Genomic DNA, 5976 nt, shown 5'->3' on the forward strand with positions numbered 1-5976 from the left:
ATCCTCAGTTTAATTCTTCTTGGCTTATTTAGATATTTTGGACTATTTTTAAAACTACAAATAAACAATTGGATTTCAATTTGATAATTAGGAAGACAGAGAGTTTATACAACTTTGTTATTTTTTAAATTAATTAATTTATTTTATTTTTATTTTTACTTTTGGCTGCATTGGGTCTTTGCTGCACGCGGGCTTTCTCTAATTGTGGTGAGCGGGGGCTACTCTTCGTTGCAGTGCACGTTGTAGTGGTTTCTCTTGTTGCGGAGCACAGGCTCTAGGCATGCGGGCTTCTGTAGTTGTGGCATGTGGGCTCAGTAGTTGTGGCTCGCAGGCTCAGTAGTTGTGGCTCATGGGCTCTAGAGCACAGGCTCAGTAGTTGTGGAGCATGGGCTTAGTTGCTCTGCGGCATGTGAGATCTTCCTGGACCAGGGCTCGAACCCATGTCCCCTGCATTGGCAGACAGATTCTTAACCACTGGGCCACCAGGGAAGCTCAACTTTGTTATATTTGAATTTGTCTTTTGACTATATGTTGTAAGAATTCTTCCAGTGTAATATTTGTTGGAAAATAATATTCTAGTCATCATTTGTATAGGTTTATATTTAATTATATTAAATGTAAAATCAGAAAAATATGTAATATTTGTTGTAATTTTCTGGGGAAAAAGACAAATTTGACAGTGTTGAAAGAATGAATTGTTTGCAAAACACTAATGTTGCACATTTTGGCTAGAATATTAAAATTTGTAATTTGTACATATCCTACATTGTTATTTTAATAGTATCACTAGCATACTTATTTTCTACACTAGATATTGAGCAAAAACATTTCTTTTGTGTGTGTGTTTCCAGCTATCATGATAAATGCTTATATGCATGTATGTAAATGTAACATGGCTGAGCCTTTTTCTTTTACCTCAGTTTAAAAAAATGCCAAACAGCACAATAGCCATAACTTAATTATCTACGTAGTGTTTACTTTGGAGGTGAAATAAGTTAGCTAACAAAAATACTTGAGAATAAACATAATGAGGCAACTTTTATACAGGGAAATATATTTCCACTTTTCAAAGTGCTTCATATATTCATAGAAACATTAGAAAATGTAACTCTGCCTAAATAATGCCATACTCTTATAATTTAAGAGGTTAAATTCAAATGAAGTGATTTATCATTTCTAAAAACAAACAAACAAACAAGAAACACTAATGTTGCAGAGTCACAGAGACTCAGGATCTTAGAGATCATTTACCTGGAAGGGACCTCTTCTCCAGCATTTCCTAGTAGACTTTTATCCAGCCCTGCTTCCAGTGATAGGATTGAAGTGGAAATTACAGTAGTTACCAGGCTTGTCTCCAATATTGGAATCACCTAAGAGCTTCAAAAAATACTGATTCCTGTGTCCCACCTCCAGAGATTGTGATTTCATTCTTCTGGAGTACAGTCTGGGCTATGAAATTTTTAAAAGATCTTCGGGGTGATTCTAATGTGCAGACAAGTTTGGGAGCTGCTGGTAAATCATGTGGAAAACCAATCAACATTAGAGAATCTGCGCTGGGGAGGAAACCTGACTGATGTTATGAAGTCTCTGTAAGCATTTAAATGTCACTTCAGTTACAAGCACGCACACACCAGTGTTTGTAATGTGTAGGAAACATTTCCACTTAAATTCAAGAATGATTTAATAGCAAGTATCACAGTGACAAAGAATCCATGATAATGGGATAGTGGAAAGTACTGGGGGCTGGGTGTTAGGACCCTGGCTCTATCATTCTCCAACTATATGATTTTTTTTTTCCTCCTAGTGTCTGGAGAAAAAACTCTAAAAGTTCTAGACTGTGAGCTTTTACTAACTTTACTAACTAAAATTTCCTAACTTTTCCATTTGAAATCATTTCAGATTTGCAAAAAGCATGCAAAAATAGTACAAAGAATTCCCATAAGCCATTCACCTAGCTTCCCCAAGTGATAACATCTTACAAAGTTATTAAAATCAGGAAATCAACATTAATACAATTTTACTAACTGCAAATTTCGCCAATTATCCCACTAATACACTTTTTCTAGGCTAAGAACAAATCCAGGATCTCACATTGCATTTAGTTGTGTGTACATGTGTGTGTTTGTTAACTGACAAAAAATTATCAAGCCTATCCAAAAAGGTTGCGACAATTGTACAGCTAATTCTAGTATGTCCTTCCCCTAGATATATCAGTTCTTAGCAGCTTGCCACATTTGCCTTCAAGCTTTCTCTCTGTATAATTCAGTTTTTTTACTGAAGCATTTTGGAAGTTTCAGACATTGTAATCCTTTACTGTAAATATGTGAGTGAGCATCTCCTAAGAACAAGGACATTCTTTTATAATAACTGTCTTATAAAAATTATCCTCTTATCAAATTCAGGAAATTTAACATTGTTACGATGGACAAAGGATGTGGTCTGCCATTTCAATAAAGAAAGGATGTTGCTACCCTCAAGCCATCAGCCACCGTAGCTGCCCACAAGAGTGCACCCTGAGGGGAACTCAAGATGGAGATAAACAGGATACTAGTCCTTAGAGAGTTGAAGTGCATATCAAAGGCATGATTTCAGTGAGCCCAGATTCTTGCATCTTCCCATACATAGAAAAGTGCTAAATTCATTAACCTGAGATGTCTGGTTTTCTTTAAGTAACGGTAATCTTTTAATGTTCTGACTACCTGTTTTTGTTGTTTTTGTTTTTTTCACAAAAACTCCTATACAGTATATCCTGGTTCCTCCCTTACCTCTTTGGAACAGCCCCTTGGAGCTATCTGAGAGGCTGTCTCCTGGGCTTCAGTCCTCAGTAAGTCCACTGAACAAAATATAATTCTCAACTCTTAGGTTATGTGTTTTTTTTTCAGTTGACATTCTAATACTATTGATCTATTATAACATTTGGTCCATATTCAGATTTCACCAGTTGTCTGAATACTGTCCTTCATAGTAATTTTTTTTTTGTCATCTAGGATTTAATCCAGAATCAAGCTTTGCATTTACTTGTCATGTCTCTTTTATTTCCCTTAAGCTGAAATAGCTCTTCAGCCTTTCTTTGTCTTTCATGACATTGACATTTTTGAAAAGTACAGGCCAGTTATTTTATAGAATGGCCCTCAACTTGCATTTGTCTAGATCAGTGTTTCTCAAAGTATGTTCTGTGACTGGTGCTGGTCTATACACCAGTGTCACCCAACAATGAGGGCTCAACATAGAAACTGAAATTAGTTATACCTTTGAAATAATTTTATGTCTGTTTTATAATAAAAATGGGAGCTTATATTTTTATATCTTGATTTCCTTTTTCTAAGAATTCATTTTTGTTGTATTTTATAAAATATCAGTCCTCAATAGGTTGGATATTTTCTTTAAAAAGGTCCTTTGTCAACAACTACTTTGAGCAGCACTGGTCTAGATGAGCTTTTTAAAGCTAAGGACTGTGCTTTATTCACCTGAATCCATTACATTCAGACCGTACCTGGCAGAGTTCAGTGAATGGTTGCCTGTGGGATGAATTAAAATGGCCATTCCTTTATTAGAGACACTTATGCTGAGTTCAAATCTGTCTCTCCATAAATTCTACATAGGAACCTTCCTTCTGCCTTCAAAAACATATAACATGTCTACACATATACTTATGTATTAGCTTTTCAGAGATTTAAAAACTGATAATAAGTCTTAAAGCCCCAGTCTACTCCAAGCAAAAGTAGCTCCATTTCTTTTACCATTTGTAGTGATTAGGATTAAGTTTTGCTGAAAATAAGAACACCTCAAATAAGAATGGCTTATTGACTTTGTTTCTTATGTTCTGCAAGCTCAGAGGTGTCGTTCTAGGGCTGGTTGGGAAGTTTCCCAAATCATCAGGGGCCCAACAGCCCTCCATTTTGCTGTCCCATTGTCCCCAATGTGTGACTTTTACACTATGGTCCAAGATGTCTGCTGATGCTCTAGCTATTACATCTGCATTCCTGCCAGCAGATGGAGGAAAGGTTAAAGAGCATATCCCTCCCTTTAAAGACATTTCCCAGAAAGCACACAAAACACTTCCATTTATATTAATTGGATCAGAACTTGGTCATATGGCCACAGTGAGCTTGTTCTGCAGATAAAGGAGAATGTAAATATTTGTTTAGTTACTGACAGTACCACTAACTCAAAATTCACTGTGCCAATAAGACTACTCTTTATTGGGATTTGATCCACAGCCCACAGGATACTGTAATTCTTACAACAGTCCTGCAGGAAAGATTTTACGACCTGAATTTTAGAGAAATGGAAATCGAGGCTGTCAGGGTAGAGGGGGTGAGGTAACTTGCCTTTTGTCCTGCAAAGAGCAGCTGGTGTAGCTGGCATTTGAGTCCAGGTCTGCCTGTGAGTTTCTGTAGGTTACACTCTTTTTAAAGATGTGAGAAAAATAATTAAATAGGATCAGTGAGACTACTGGAATGCAAGATGCTGGAGAAAGATATGTGCGTTTATAACAGCAAATGCCACTTGTGTTCTGAACTTGGCAGTTACATTGATTTTAAAGGTGGTCTGGAGATTGTAAAACTTGATCACTGAGCATTTTGTTTTGCTTGGAGAGGTCACAAGCCACGTTTTGGTTAGTAAGGGGAAATGGGCTGTTTTCAGACATTTGACTGAAGCATCCTGGAGATATAAATTTAGCTTTAGGTTTCAGTAATATAAGATTTTTTTCTTTTTTAAAGAAATGTAAGTTGGAGCTGGTAGCAGATGTTCCTATTCTATAAGTTTGCTTTACAACAATATGAAAACAAGTGACATTCTTTACAGGTTGAAGGGTTTATTTTTTGTACTGACTGAAAAAATACGCGCAACCTAAAAGTTATGTTTTTTTTTTAACATCTTTATTGGAGTATAATTGCTTTACAATGGTGTGTTAGTTTCTTCTGTATCACAAAGTGAATCAGCTATACATATACATATATCCCCATATCTCCTCCCTCTTGCGTCTCCCTCCCACCCTCCCCATCCCACCCCTCTAGGTGGTCACAGAGCACCCAGCTGATCTCCCTGTGCTATGCGGCTGCTTCCTACTAGCTATCTGTTTTACATTTGGTAGTATATGTAAGTCAGTGCAACTCTCTGAGTTATGTTTTATTCGGTGGGAATTTTTAGGACTTCAAGCCTGGGAGGCAACATCTCAAGTAACCCTGAGAAAACTGCTCCAAGGAGGCGAGGGGGCGGGTTTTGCATCAAAGGGCAGGTAGTCGGGAACCTCAAAAGATTATTGTAATTAAAGAAAACCAGATACCCCAAGTTAAGGAATTAAGCCCATTTCTATGTAAGGGAAGATGCAAGAGTCTGGGCTCACTGAAATCATTCCTTTGATATGTACCTCAACTATCTGGGGCCAGTGTCCTGTGTTTTTGTAGGGAGTGGCTGCGGTCTGATGGCTGCTAGATGGCAGGTATTCTTTCCTTCCTGAGTTGCCTCAGGGCTCACCAGCTTACCTTCTGGTGGTGGCTACAACCCCCGGTGACTGTGACAGCCTCTGTTTACTGATATGGCAGGAAACAATCCATTTCTCAGTATCAAAATAAAGAATGACTTTTCAGAATCGTAAAAAAAAAAAAAAGTAATGTTAGTTTATCATGCTGATGGTAAGAACAATTGCCCCCAACGCACTCCTGCATAGTGGATCTTCCTTAGAGCAGCGCCCAGGCGATCGGATCCTGGCCTCCGTTTACAAAGCGAACGTAGAGGCTGACGCGAACCCTATGCCCCCACCGGCCGGCGCGCTCGGAGGCGGGGACTGCCTGCCCACTGCCGGCCACTCCCACTCCCGGCGCGCGCGCGCAGCCGGTGGAGGTGTGACTGGGAAAGGTGCTGGCGGTAACTTTCCTTCTCTGTGAACGGAGCAACCAAAACGACTTCTCGCAGTTGCAGAAGGTGCAAATGCGCCATTAACCAATTCTGCGTAAAGTTCCAGTCACCGCG

Source organism: Hyperoodon ampullatus (genome assembly GCF_949752795.1).
Source record: "Hyperoodon ampullatus genome assembly, chromosome: 7".
NCBI classification, from domain to species: Eukaryota; Metazoa; Chordata; class Mammalia; order Artiodactyla; family Ziphiidae; genus Hyperoodon; species Hyperoodon ampullatus.